Below are 14731 nucleotides of genomic sequence, written 5' to 3' on the forward strand. Positions count from 1 at the left end.
AAACCACTAAGATTTTGTCCCAACCTAGATTATTCTGAAAGGTAGATTCAATGAAACTTGAATTGCATGGCTTTCATGATTTTGTCAATTTATTATGAAAGATCACCCCATCATTATAAAAACTTATAAGAAAGAGAAAGAGAGAGAATAGCTGTTTTCTATATCATTGTCTAATTTGTCCTCTTAAACCTTTACATACACATCAATGTAATTAATCTCATTTTAAAACTGTAAGGCATGACTACATGAAACTAAAATGTGTCTTCACAGCAAGGTAAACCATTAACAAAATGAAAATGTAAGCTATTGAATGGGAGAAAATATTGGCAAATCACATACCTAACATGGGGTTAATATCTAAAATACATATGGAACACATATATCTCAATACAAAAAAAAAGAACAAGAAAAAGAAACCCCAAAAAACAAATAAATAACCCAATATAAAAATGATTAAATAACCTACATAAACATTATTCCATTTCAGGGAAGACATATAAATGACCTACAGGTACATAAAAATGAGCTCATCATCCCTAATCATCAGGAAAATACAAATCAAAACCACAATATCATCTTATACTTGTTAGGATGACTATTATCAAAAAGACAAGTGATGACAAATGCTGATGATATTGTAGAAAAAAGGGAACACTTGGATAGAGAACGGAACTCTTGTACAGAGAATGGAAAACAGTATGGTAGTTCCTTAAGAAATTAAATATAGAACTGTCATATAATGCAACCATCCCATTTTTGGGGTATATATACCCCATTTTTGGTCATATATATATATATATATATATGGCAAAGTCATTATCTCAAAGAGACATCTGTAATCCGATGTTCACAGCAGCATTATTCACAATATCCAAGTATGGAAACAACCTAAATGTCTATCAACAGATACATGGATGAAGAGAATGTGGTATACATGTACAATGGGACATTATTCACTCATAAAAAACAAGAACATTTTGTCAGTTGCAACAATATGCATGATCTAGAGGGTATTAAGCTAAGTGAAGGACAAATACTGCATATTATTACTCATATGTGGAATTTGAAACAAAAAGTCAAATCAGGGATTGAAGGATAAGGGAAATAAGGAGAAGTTGGTAAAAGTATACACATTTTCAGTTGCAAGATGAATATGTTCAGAGGATCTATGGTATAACATGCTAACTATAGCTGATAGCACAGTATTGTATAACTAATATTTGCTAAGAGAGTAGAACTTAAATGTTCTCACCAAAAACTAGCAAACAAAAAAGGTGAATATGTGAAATAATGGGTGTGTTAATTAACTGAATGGGGGGAAGCTTTTCATAATGCATATGCAATGCAATCATCATTTTGTACACTTTAAATATCTTACCATTTATTTTTTAATCATACCTCCATAAAGCTAAAACTGAACTTATTTAACAAACAAAACACATGAAAGGCAGATTTATAAAATAACAAAATAATTTAATAAATTTACTATACTTTATACTCAGTCTAGCCACTGGATTTTGATTGCATCAACAAATGTTTAACGAGTACATAATATATACTAGATATCTAGTAGGTGATACTGAGCAAAATAGGCAGCAGAAGTGGTCTGTTTCTAAATATACAAGGTTGAATTAACAGAACTCCCATATTTCTCAGATCATGAATTTGGGTTAACATACCTGATATAAAGATTCTGGTTTAAAAAAAATGGAATACTGGTGTCATGAATGGAGTAGAAGTAGTTCTTGGCTTAACACACAAAGTATTTAGTTCTGGCTGTTTAAATTTGTGATCACTGTGAGACTTCCATGCATAAATATTAAATATCAAGTTTTACATATACATCTGCAGCTATGAGAACAAGTTTGTGCTGCAGATATACATTTAACAGTATGGAAATATATGGCATTCAATGTCATGGGAATGAATGAGATTAGCTTTGTAGATAAATAATGACTTACTCTTTACACATGATCATGAAAGTGATACGATGTAGATTTCGAAGCTTCATGGCTCATTTAATCATCAAACATTTTTCAGAATATCAGACACATTAAATAATAAAATTTCCATTGTTCTCTAAAGTGAAAAATACTCTGAATTTGTTCAATTTTTGAGGATGAATTCTTCCGTGAACATGAAGTAGCCACAGTGCAATCACTTTCAGGGGCTGGCACTATGTAGTAGCATTTATGAGAGCAGTGAGCTAATGGTGCAGAAATAATTGTAGCATGTCTATCTATGGTTTGCTGTCAAACAATCCATTAATTTTCTGAAGTTGATTTTCCTTCCTAATTCTTTTTTCTTCAAACTCATTGCACATTCTTCATATTTTAAATAATGTAACATAAATCTTGAAGTAAGTAAAAGAAAATGTATGACCATCACTTCAACATTTGAAGCAATCTCTGATATTTTGAAAGTCATTTTAAATCTATGTCAATCAAGGTATAAGATATGAGGTCCCGTCACATCAATAAATTTAATCCAGTTATCTAAAAAAACTCCTGTCCTTTTTTAAAATATAGATAATATTTAATACATAACAGTGCCCTTCAGGCTAGACTAGGTAATGACTCCAAATAATCAATGATGTACAATAAAAAATGTTTAATTATCACTCATATGACATGCCCAGTGGATGAGCTATGGCTTTGCTCTGAGTGTTCTATATTCTGGAACCAGGTAGATGAAACAACTATTGTTATTTTCAGGTCCAGGTAGAGTGAACAGAGAAGTGATATCTTAGTTTGGGCTACTATAATAAATTATCATAGACTGGTTGACTTATAAACAACATAAATGCATTTCTCAAAGTTCTGGAGGCTGAAAGTACAAGATCAAGGTGCCAGCATGGTGGGATTCTGGTGAGACCACGCTACCAGGTTGAAGACTGTCATTTTCTCATTGTATCTAGCAGGGTAAATAGTTCTCTGGAGTTTCTTTTATAAGGAAACCAATTACAACATGAGGGCTCCACCCTCATGACTTAATTACTTCCCAAAGACTCCACTTCCAAATACTATATCACTGTGTGTTAGAATTTCAACATATGCATTTTGAAGGGACACAAACATTCATTCCATAACAGTTCGTGAACTACACACTGGCTCTTAAAGCTTCTGCTTGGATGTTAAACATGTTGCTTCCTCTCACAGTTCACTGGTCAGTCAAGTCACATGACCAAAACAGAGTTCAACATGGTGGAGATACAAACTACTACCTCTGGGAGGACTGCCCAGGGAAGAACAACAAATATTTTGAACAATTATAAATCTACCAGAGTAAGCAAAGACTCTTCAACAAAGATATTTACTCCATTTTTTTTTTTGTGCTAAAGTTTATTCACTTTAATCATATATAGAGCCTCAATTTTTCATTCTAATCCTATTAATTTATATGTTTAGTTGGAAAAATCTTAGCTGCCTGGTAGCTAAGCCAGAAAGACAAGTGAGACCTTTAGCAAGCAAGTATAGGGACATGTCCAAGTAATAAGAACCAGAAGCTTCCAGACACATACTTATAGTAGAAGTTAGTAGGTCCTAGATGGATATGTGAAAATTCATAATGCTTTTAGAAGCCTAAGGCTTGAAATGGACATACTACCTCTTCTGCCCACATTCTGTTATCCAAAGTAAGCCAAAGAGCTAAGTCCAACATCGACCAATATCACTTTCTAGAGAAGTGGAGGTGAGGAATAGAACAAGTATTTGCCAAAATAATCTATTTTGCTACAAACCTTCAGTTTCCAAGAACCATTTAAATTATCCTTCTCTTGGTAGGACAAGACATATATTTTAGTGAGATGAGTATTCAAATCAGATAGATTAATAATATTTGATGTTTAAAGAGAGGTAAAATCCTACATTTTTTAGGAAATTGGCTACCCATCATAAATCATTTCCCAAGATATATTGTCTGTCTTAACATGAGCATTTCCTTAGTCACCAGGGGAATAAACCACATATTGAAAAGTTTTATGCATAATAATTTGGAGCATGTGTGAGTGTGTGTGTGTGTGTGTGTGTGTGTGTGTGTGTGTGTGATTGCTGAAATTCAGTTTAACTGCATTGTGCATTTTTCAAAAGCAAACATTAAGTATCTTGAATACTAATGCTAAGTATCTAATATTTGGGAGTCACAGTTTCAGAGTCACTATAAAACTGAAAGTATGACATATATCACAAAGGTACCATGTTAGTTTCATTTTTGTATATAAAATTTGAAGCTTGAATGCATATTTTAAAGTTAAAGTTAATCAATATATCTATTAAATATATCATCAGTAGAAGACAAGGTAAACAAATTAATTATACAACAAAGTTAACTGCTCAGGTGGTTTAAAAACCAGATATAAATTTTTAAAAAGTAATAACCACCCTACTAAATTTGGTTTTAATTTGTACAATTAAATGATTGAACTACAGTCATGTACCACTTAACAATGGGGATACATTCTGAGAAATGTGTCATCAGGGGATTTCATCATTGTATAAATATCATAGAGTGCATTTAAACACACTTAGATTGTATAGCCTACTACACGCCTAAGTTATATGGTATAGCTTATTGCTTCTAGGCTAAACGTCTGTGTAGCACATCACAATACAAAATGACAAGAGATTAAATTAAGCACAAGACAAAATTATGCAATCAACAGACAGTAAACACAAGATGTATGAGGCTGTTACTGGCATAAAAAAGCATACATTTCACAGCAAATTTTCTTTTTATAAGTTGAAAGAGGATGATAATAACTAATGATGATTAAAAAGTATAGTATAGTAAATACATATACCAATAACATAGTTGTTTATTATCATCAAGTAGGTATTACATATAGCACATCATTGTATGTGTTATACTTTTATACCACGGGCAGCACAGTAGGTTTCTTTCCACCAGCATCACCACAAACATCAATGTGAAGAACATCAATGCACTATGATGTTAAGAAAGCTACTATGTCACTAGGTGGTAGAAATTTTTCAGCTCCATTATAATCTTATGGGACCACTGTCCTATCTGGTTCATCATTGACCAAAACATCGCTATATGGCACTTGACTATGTATTTCTCTTTTCTCCTCTAAATGATTAATATTTTTGATAGTTCTTTACTGCTTGATAGCAAACTACTAAAAACTTACTAGGTTAAAACAAAGACCATTTATTTATCTAATTATTCTATTATTTGGCGATTTAGATCTCTGCTAGTCTCACTCAAGTACCCGCAGCCAGCTGCCAAGTAGCTGGGTGACTGACTGACCAGGTGGTTAGCTGAAGGAATAGGAGCAACAGGTCCAGGTGTCTGTTATCACTTGGGAAGCTAGCTCAGGCTCCTTAACATGGCACTGATCAAGGGTGTTATCAAATAGACATACACGGCCTATTGAGTGTTAGATTTGTAACTTGCACAGCTGTACTTTCAACACGTTTTTGATTACAGCAAATCAAAAGGTCAGCCTAAATTTGAGGCCTGGGGGAAAAAATTCCCGCTTGATAGGAGAATCTACAAAATACTGTGGTTATTTGTGCAGTCACCACAGTAGCATGGGATAGAACTGTACAGGATAAAGTACATTTTTATTTCTAGTAGTCTATATCCATACATGCATACACACAAAACAGATTGATAGATAATAGTGTCACCACAATTACTTTAGCATATCTCGCAAATCCTACTAGTAATGAGCCCACTATTACTTATCATTCTCATTATTTTCACTACAGTTGAGTCTTTGCTCAAGACATATTCCATGGCAATACTAATTGAAGGTATGTATAAATTTTATCCTTCCTATATACAACTGAAGACAAAGTGAATTTAGCAAATGTCCCAATTATTGTCACTGCAAATCATTAAGTAGAAATCAATTATGTTTTAATCAATAATTTTTCAACAGACTTATAAATACATACTTATTCTAAAAAAAGCCCTTTGATTCTGGTAATTGCTAGGCAATTGTATCTCTTAATATGATCCCTGAAATTTTTTTACAGATTATAATTTAAAAATTCAAACTAGATTTAAAACTTACCCCATAGATATATTCTCCTTCTAGTTTCATTTGCATTATATTTTAATGAACTGTATTATTGATGTAGAATTTTTGTATTTAAAAAATACCACTTTTTTCAACAAAATAAATATGAATTAACTTGAAGTACACACACATACATTTAGTAATTTTTCCTATGATCATGAAGCTAAATGATTAACTGATGGATAATATATCCATTCATTTATTAACTACTTTCTTCACATAACAGTATAACAGTTTTCATACAATAATACCTGTGATTATTTGGAAAAGAAAATTACTGTTATTTGAGTACTAGTGTTTTTAACAGATTTAAAAAAAAACAAAACACGATTAGTTATTTGTTTTCTTAGAGGTAATACTCGTATTTGAAATGCTCCTTCAGTATTTACACAGAAACCATTTCATTTAAAGTGACTTGGGTTTCCTAACTTATTTCAGTAATGCCATGTTACATGTAAACTTTCCTGACTGCAAGAATATTTCCTGGGCTTCACAAACTTTCAATAGAAAAACATAATCAATATCATCTAAAAAAAATCATAAATGTTAATTCTACTAGGCTTTATTTTATTCTTAAAAGTATGCTTTGAATTCTGTGATCTTTATTGTTTCATCCTGTCTTAAAATATTCTTATTTAGGTTGTAAACCATATATTCTAAAAATATTCCAGAAAGAGTATTAAAAATTTTGTGTTCTCAAAATCTGAATTATTTTCTAATTTATAAAATATTTCTTTATATTTTACATGTTATTATTTCAAAATAAATTTATTACAAAATAAATAATGTCTAGGGTATGCTCCTTAATATTTATATGTAATTTTCTGGGAATAAAAGTATTTATATAAAAGCGTATTTTCAGATAAATATATTTTTACATCTTCCTATGGTGAATACTTAAAAATAATAAATTATACATTTATGCTTATTTTCTTTTTGAATGGAAAAGACAGTAACCAAATGTGCTATTGCCACATATAAAGAAACATGTTATGATACAAAATTTTGAAATATATGTTTATATATGTATGTATATATATAAAATTTTGAATGAAACAAAGATCTCACTTAAAATAATTAGTTGTGATATATACAGAAATATAATAGATATGAAGCAGTTTTCCAATTTCTTAAATAATGAACAAAATCCAGTTAAATTTAAAATATTTAAACCTTATTAGTACTGACTTTTTTTTGTTTTTTGGCACATGCATAGTGTGGTGTCAATTTCATTCATAATGATAATTCTTGATATTCTATAAACTATAATACATATTTTGTTGTAAAAAATATATGTATCTGAATAATATGCTTTTATATAAATACTTTCATTCCCAGAAAATTACATATAAATATTATTAAGGAGCATATCCTAGACATTTATTTTGTAATAAATATATATATATATATATATATATATATATATATATATGTGAAATAATAACATTGAAAATATAAGGAAATATTTTATAAATTAGAAAATAATTCATATTTGGGAACAAAAAAAATTAATTCTCTTTCTGGAATATTTTTAGAGTATATGTTTTACAACCTAGATTAGAACAAAATATAGTTAAATTTAAAATATTTAAACCTTATTAATATTGATTTTTTTGCACATTCATAGTGTAGTGCCAATTTTATTCAGTGAAAATTCTTAATATTCTATAAAATATAATACATATTCTGGATTTATAAAAATATTTTTCATATAGATGGCTTATTTATAGTTAGGTACAATCTGAAGATTACTTACTAATAATATAATATTTGCTTAGTCAGAAAATTCCCTTCCATTCTGAATAAAATACATGCAACTGCATAGTCTATTTAGTAGTGTAAAACATTCTAATGGAAATTCTCAGAGGTATTTTTCCCACTTTCCTGAATTAAGCAAACTTAAAATATGATTCTCTAGGCTAGTTTAGTTTTCTTCCTTGTGACCCCAAAACTAGAAAGAAAGAGCTCTTGCCAGTTAGAAATTCTACACTGGATATTTTGTGTGTTTGTGTGTGTGTGTGTGTGTGTGTGTGTGTGTATTTTCACACTCTATAGTTAATCATTTCTATTTATCTTGCATTCTGTTTCTCTCTGTGTCTTTATTGGTAGACATATTTCTTTTCTGCACAATGTTTACTGACAATTTTTGGATTGCACATCCCAATTTCTCTGTCAAATGAATTTCAAGTGGTTGTTGTTTTTCCTTATCTTTTAATTATCATTTCTCTAGGCAGGAGAAACAGTATTCTGGAGACATCTGTTCAGTTCAAAGAGTTCCTGAGAAAGTGGCTAAAATACTGTTTTAAAAGTAGCAATAGTACAAAAATTTATATTTTGTGTGTAAAATATTATAGTAACTTTATGTGGGGCAAATTCAAACAAATCTTACATTAATCACTTGAATGTGAAAAGTTTATTCTAAGTCTATCAATTTAAATGTTGGATTAAGTAATGATAAACCAAACCTCCATTATGACGTTTGGTTAAAATTTAGAAGTAAATTTTTGGTTCAGCTAACAAACATCATTTATCTAATATTTAATATTTTAAGATTTAATATTTTAAGATTAATTTTCTCTGACAAGAAAGAAATGTTAATGAGAATTTCAGAATTTCAGATGTAGGGGTACCTATTTCTCCCATCTGCAATTAATTATGATATATAAAAATGCATCAATTATTGTGATGATAGTTTGTCCTGTTTAAGTGATTGTAAAACTGGCTAAAAATTAGAAGTTATTATGAATAAACTTCATGGTGAAGCCACTGAGACACCAATTTAGCAATCAGAAAGTCTTACGTGCTCTGTTAATTATCTTCTCTTTGTGCTCTGAATACAACTAAAGGCCCAAAAGAATTTATCAAACAGAGACTTACGGCTAATTGAGCAACACTGTCTAAATCATTTAATGGTAAATTATTTTGCTGGATTTAACCAAAATTTTTCCTAAAAAGGCAGTTCTCAAAGAAAGATTTATTCAAAATCAGCACTTTTCTAACACGGGATAGTCAAATGAAATTTAAAAATATAAATAAAATTATAAACTTGGTTCAATGCTTATAATAACAACCCTCTTCCACATGTAGGTTTCTTTTAGGAGCACATAAGCTTAATTAGGAAAGATTAGAATTTCAGAGATAAATGCATACATCAAATTAGAAGATTATAATTTACATTATTCTAGTTTTAAGAAAAGCATATAGCTTTTCCACACAAATCTACTTGTGAAAGACTTTTCTTAGCAGATTAAGGAACGTCTACCTGTTTTCACATGACTTTGCACTTACAACTTTATTTTTCATTTCAATAAAAGTTACTTTAAACTTTATTATATGCTATATGGTGTCCTACATATAGAAACACAATATACAGTAACACTATGCCGTTGTCCTAAAGGAACTTATAGATTGTTTGAATAGCCAGTATGTAAACAAAAGATAATATGCTCTCAGAAAATGACAGCTGACACATAGCAAACCATAATAGAGGTGTTATTGATGATGAAAATTTTATGTTTTTCCAAATCGGATGGTCCTTAAAATGACTGATGGATAAACACTTGTTACTCTAGAGAACTGCATGTGAATTTTAGGCATTCCTGTTAGTGGAAGAAACTTACAAGAGTGCTTTATGATTAAGTAACAGTAAGATAAAACAAGGAACACTGTTAAGACAAACCACCAGTTTATACAAATATAAGTGTTGAATAATCAAAATTAAAATATAATATCATACGTTCAATATGAATATATATATATATATATATATGTAGATATAGATATAGATATATATAGCACTGTCTCTAAAAACTGTTTTTCAAATATTTCCTAACATCTTGCAGAAAAGTGCCATGTTGTAAAATATTTGAAAATTTCATACTCAGATAATTTTTTATGGTCCTTTTTTTTAAATTTATAGCATAACAAGAATGGAAATTAATATAATTCTCCAATGCTTAAATCTTATAGTTTTCTTCTTTAGTAAACCGTATGCATAGAAGACATCAGAAAAATAAATCTGGAGAGATCCAACATGGCAGAGTAGAGAAACACTGTGCATGCTTTCTTCCAGGAACACATTAAAATTACAACTAAATTATAGAAAAATAATCCTAGAAAACCATCTGAAGTCTGGCTGAACAGAAGTTTTATAACTTTATATATAAACAAGAAGCCAAGTTGAGATTTGTAGGAGGGGTGGAGATGCGAAACGGGACAGCCCCAAACCTCCGTGGGCTGGTTGAGAACTTGGAGGGATATCTCAGCTGTAGACATTCCCCTCCGGAGGAACAAGAGACCCCAACCCACAACAGCCTCCCCAGCACAGAGTATCATTGCCCAGAAGAGGAGTCCCCACCACATCACGTTGTGTAAAACAATGGGGATTCCAACCATCTAGGTGGGACAGAAGGCTGAGGGAAACCCAGGCGTCCTCTTAAAAGGTCTGCACACAGACTCTCTCACTCCCAGGCACTCACCTTGGGTTCCAGTGGAGGAACAGTAACTCAGGGAACGTCGGAGACATACAGGGGTCAGAGTGAGGTGTGTGGCTTAGGAGCAAGAGCTGGAGGACAGGTGCCATTTTCTCTGTGAGGGAGCTTCCTCCTGTGCCTGTGCAGCTGACAGGTGCGAGCTGTCTTCCTGTGTTGAGCCCACCCCCACAGGCCAAATCTGAATTTGATTGGCCTGGTGAGCTCTGCTGCTCCGCCCTGCTGACTCACTGGGACTCTGCTCAACACAACTTGCCCAACACCTGAGGCACTTTCTCCAAGAGAAACCAGCACTGCTGGCATTGCACTCTTTCTTGAAAAACTATTGGAGTCTGCAGGACCCAGGTGGTCAACAGCTGGCCATGGTGAGCTCTGAGACTTTTGTTCAGTGATAGCACCAAACCAGAAAATATTAAGTTGATGCAAAAGTAATTGCGGTTTAGAAGGTTAAAAATAATTGCAAAAACTGCAATTACTTTTGCACCAACCTAACACATTAACCTGTTGGTCACAATTCTTGTCACTCTAGTGACTCTCTGAGGTGCTGCCTCACCCAACTTGTGTACCAACAAGGCTTTACCAGTGTCTGATCCTTAAGGGAGTCAGCAGACAGAAACTGACCTCAGTGTGCCCCAGCTTTTTGTGGAGTTACCCTAGGCCTGGTACTTGTGTCAGTGTGGGGACAGAGTCCCAGAGAGCAGTTTCCAGGCTCTCGGTATCACGTGGAAAAGTGCTGGCTCGGGTAGTAGATGACCATGAGCTATAATTAGTTGGCCATCAGGTGTAACCAGTTAGCGATTAGCCACTGATACAACTGCCATGGCTACACCGGGGGGTTGGTTGGTTGGCAGAGAAGCAGATGGCAGGCTGTGGATCGTGTGGCTCCTGCTTTCTGTGTCTCCAACCCAGATGCCAGCGAGAATATAGTGGTATGATTCCCCTATCTATGGCGCCGTTGGTGTTCCTTTTTGGCCTCACCATATCCTGCGTTCTTGTGCGGGGAGAAAGACTAGCGTTCCTGCATGACAGGCAGCCATCCACAATTTGCAGCGTGACCTCTCCCATGCACCTCCACGGTTAGCATAGGCAGCAAACAATCACAGTTTGCTTTGGAGCTCTTACCAGGTTGTTGCCAGCCAGTCATAGGCAGTGAGTGAACTTGGCCTGCACCAGAGCCCCTCACAAGAGGTCCCAGAACCAAAATACTTGGAGGTTGGTTTTAGGCCATAACAGAGCAGCACCCAATTAGCCCCACAAGTGGCACAGCTAAAGGGTGGTCTCAACAGGCACTAGACCCACTAGAGCAAATACCATCCAGTGGGGTGAGCCCCTCATACATCAGCCTCTAAGTTGTGGACTGTCCAAACCCCACAGCCCATCAGCCTGAGGGTCAATACCACCTACTGACATTCCAAAAGCAATCAAGAATCAACCATAAAAGGTGGGCACACAAAATCCACAGAAGGGAAACTCTTAGAGCACCTAGAGCAGGTGACTAGGGAGAATGTGTCAGGGCCCCATAGGGCACTTACTACATAAGGTCACCTGGCCAATAAAGATCTGCCTAATACATAGAAAAAAACACAGAGAGACAGAGAAAATTAGGAAACAAAAAAATGCATTCCAAATAAAAGAATGGAGAAAAATCCAGAAAGAGAACTAAACAAAATGGGGGGCAAACAACCTACCAGATACAGTGTGCAAAACAATGCTTATAAGGATGCTCAAGGAACTTAGTGAGAACTTCAACAGAGATAGCAAGCATAACAAAGGAAACAGAAACTGTAAAAAAGAACCAGTTAGAAGTCAGAATACAATTACTGAAATGAATAATGCACTAGAAGGAATTACCAACAGACTAGAGGATCGAATAAGCAATGGGGAAGACAAGGTAGTGGAAAACACCCAATCAGAACAGCAAAAAGAAAGAAAAAAATCCAAAAATAATGAAAATTGTTTAAGAGACCTCTGGGACAACATCAAGAGTAACAACATTGTCATCATGTGGGCACCACAAGGATAAGAGAGAAAACAAAGGATTGAGAACCTATTTGAAGAACTAATGACAGAGAACTTTCCTAACCTGGTGAAGGAAATAGACATACAAGTCCAGAAAGCAAAGATAGTCACAAACAAGATGAACCCAAACAGGCCCATACCAAGACACATTATAATTAAAATGGCAACTGTTAAAGACAAAGGGAAAATCCTAAAAGCAGCAAGAGAAAGGCAATTAGTAATGTATAAGGAGCTCCCACAGATTGTCAGCTGATTTCTCAACAGAAACTTTGCAAGATAGAAGGGTTTGGCACAAAATATTCATTGTGACAAAAAGAAAGGACCTACAGCCAAGATTACTCTACCCAGCAAAGCTATCATTTAGAATTAAAGGACAGATAAAGAGCTTCCCAGACAAGAAGAAGCTAAAGGAGTTCATCACCACCAAGCCAGTCTTACAAGGAATGTTAGAGGGACTTCTTTAAGATAGAAAAATAATAATAAAAAATATGAATAATAAAATAGCAATTGCTATGTGTTTATCAACAATTACTCTCAATGTTAATGGTTAAAACTCTCCACTCAAAAGACATAGGGAGGGCTGAATGGATAAAGTAACAAAATGCTTACATATGCTGCCTATGCGAGAATAACTTCAGATTGAAAGACACACAGAGTTGGAAAGTAAAGGGACGGAAAAAGATATTGCATGAAAATGGAAACAAAACAAAGCAAAACAAAAAAGCTGGGGTAGCAATACTTATACGAGACAAAATAGACTTTAAAACAAAGGCTCTAACAAGAGACAAAGAAGGACCCAGTAGTCCCATTTCAGGGTATATATCTGAATAAACCAAAATGAACTTTAATGGAACATGTGCATACATATATTCATTGCAGCATTGTTTACAATGGCCAAGATGTGCAGGCAGCCTGGGTGTCTGTCAACAGAAAAATGGATAAAGAGGCGGTACATATATACAATGGAATATTGCTCAGCCAGGGAAGGGAATGGGTTCTTGCCATTTGCAGTGATGGATGGACCTGGAGGGTGTTGTGCTGGGTGGAGTGTAAGACAAATGCAAGGTGATTTCACTTGTATGTGGAATCTAAAGAACAAAATAACAAATAAAACAGAAACAAACTCATAGATACAGAAAATATATTGATGGTTGCCAGATGGGAGGGAGTTGGGGGTGAGTAAAAAAGGGGAAGGGATTAAGAAGTACAAATTGGTTATTACATAGTAATCATGGACATGCAGGGTATGTCATAAGGAATATAGTCAATAATATTATAGTAACTACGTATGGTGTCAGATGGGTACTAAATTTGTTAGGGTGATAAATGGGAGGGATTGGGGGCAGGGTGAAAAGGTGAGTGGATAAAAAAAGTACAAACTGGTAGTTACAAAATAGTAATGGGGATGTAAATCACAAGGAATATGGTGAATAATATGGTAATAACTATGTATAGTGCCAATAACTATGTGTGAGTACTAGACTAGTAAGGGGGATAATTTCTTAAATTATGTAAATGTCTAACCACTAGGCTGTACACCTGTAATTAATGTAATATAATATTGAATGTAAACTGTAACTGAAAAATTAAAAAGCCCGGAAAAGGTGAAGGAGAATAAGAGAACCAAATTTACAAGTACAAAACAAATAAGTCATGGGGATTTAATGTACAGCATATGGAATATAGTCAATAATATTGTGTTAGCATTGTACAGTGTCAGATGGTTGCTGAGCTAATCATAGTGATCACTTCTTTGGGTATATAAGTGTTGAATAAATATGGCGTACCCCTGAAACTAATATAATATCACGTATTCTCTATATTTACAAAAATCTTAAAATAAAAAAGAATAAAAATAAATAAAATAACAATGAAAAAAAATCGAGTTGTATAGCACACCCTTGGTTATATTTCTACTAAACAAGGAGTGGAAAATGGTAAAATAAATGTATTCCTTGTTATACTTTAATATATAAAAATGTTAAATATAACATAATAATGCAAATAAGGACTGTATGAGTATTACTATCATTATTCCTCCTTGCATGTTATTTTTCATTTCACCTTCCGAAACAGCAATGAGCAGATGTTAGCGTAACAAAAAATAAATAAATAAATAAATAAATAAATAAATAAATAAATATTTCATGTACACAATATTCTTTACATGTTTAGA

General features: G+C 33.3%; 1 protein-coding gene across 2 annotated transcripts in view; it reads left to right on the forward strand.

Moving 5' to 3' along the window:
• Positions 1-14731, forward strand: part of TECRL (trans-2,3-enoyl-CoA reductase like) — an 83801-nt gene that overhangs the window by 15593 nt on the left and 53477 nt on the right. The gene's annotated exons all lie outside the window — the stretch shown is intronic.

This window comes from Rhinolophus sinicus, linkage group LG02 (genome assembly GCF_036562045.2).
Source record: "Rhinolophus sinicus isolate RSC01 linkage group LG02, ASM3656204v1, whole genome shotgun sequence".
NCBI lineage: Eukaryota > Metazoa > Chordata > Mammalia > Chiroptera > Rhinolophidae > Rhinolophus > Rhinolophus sinicus.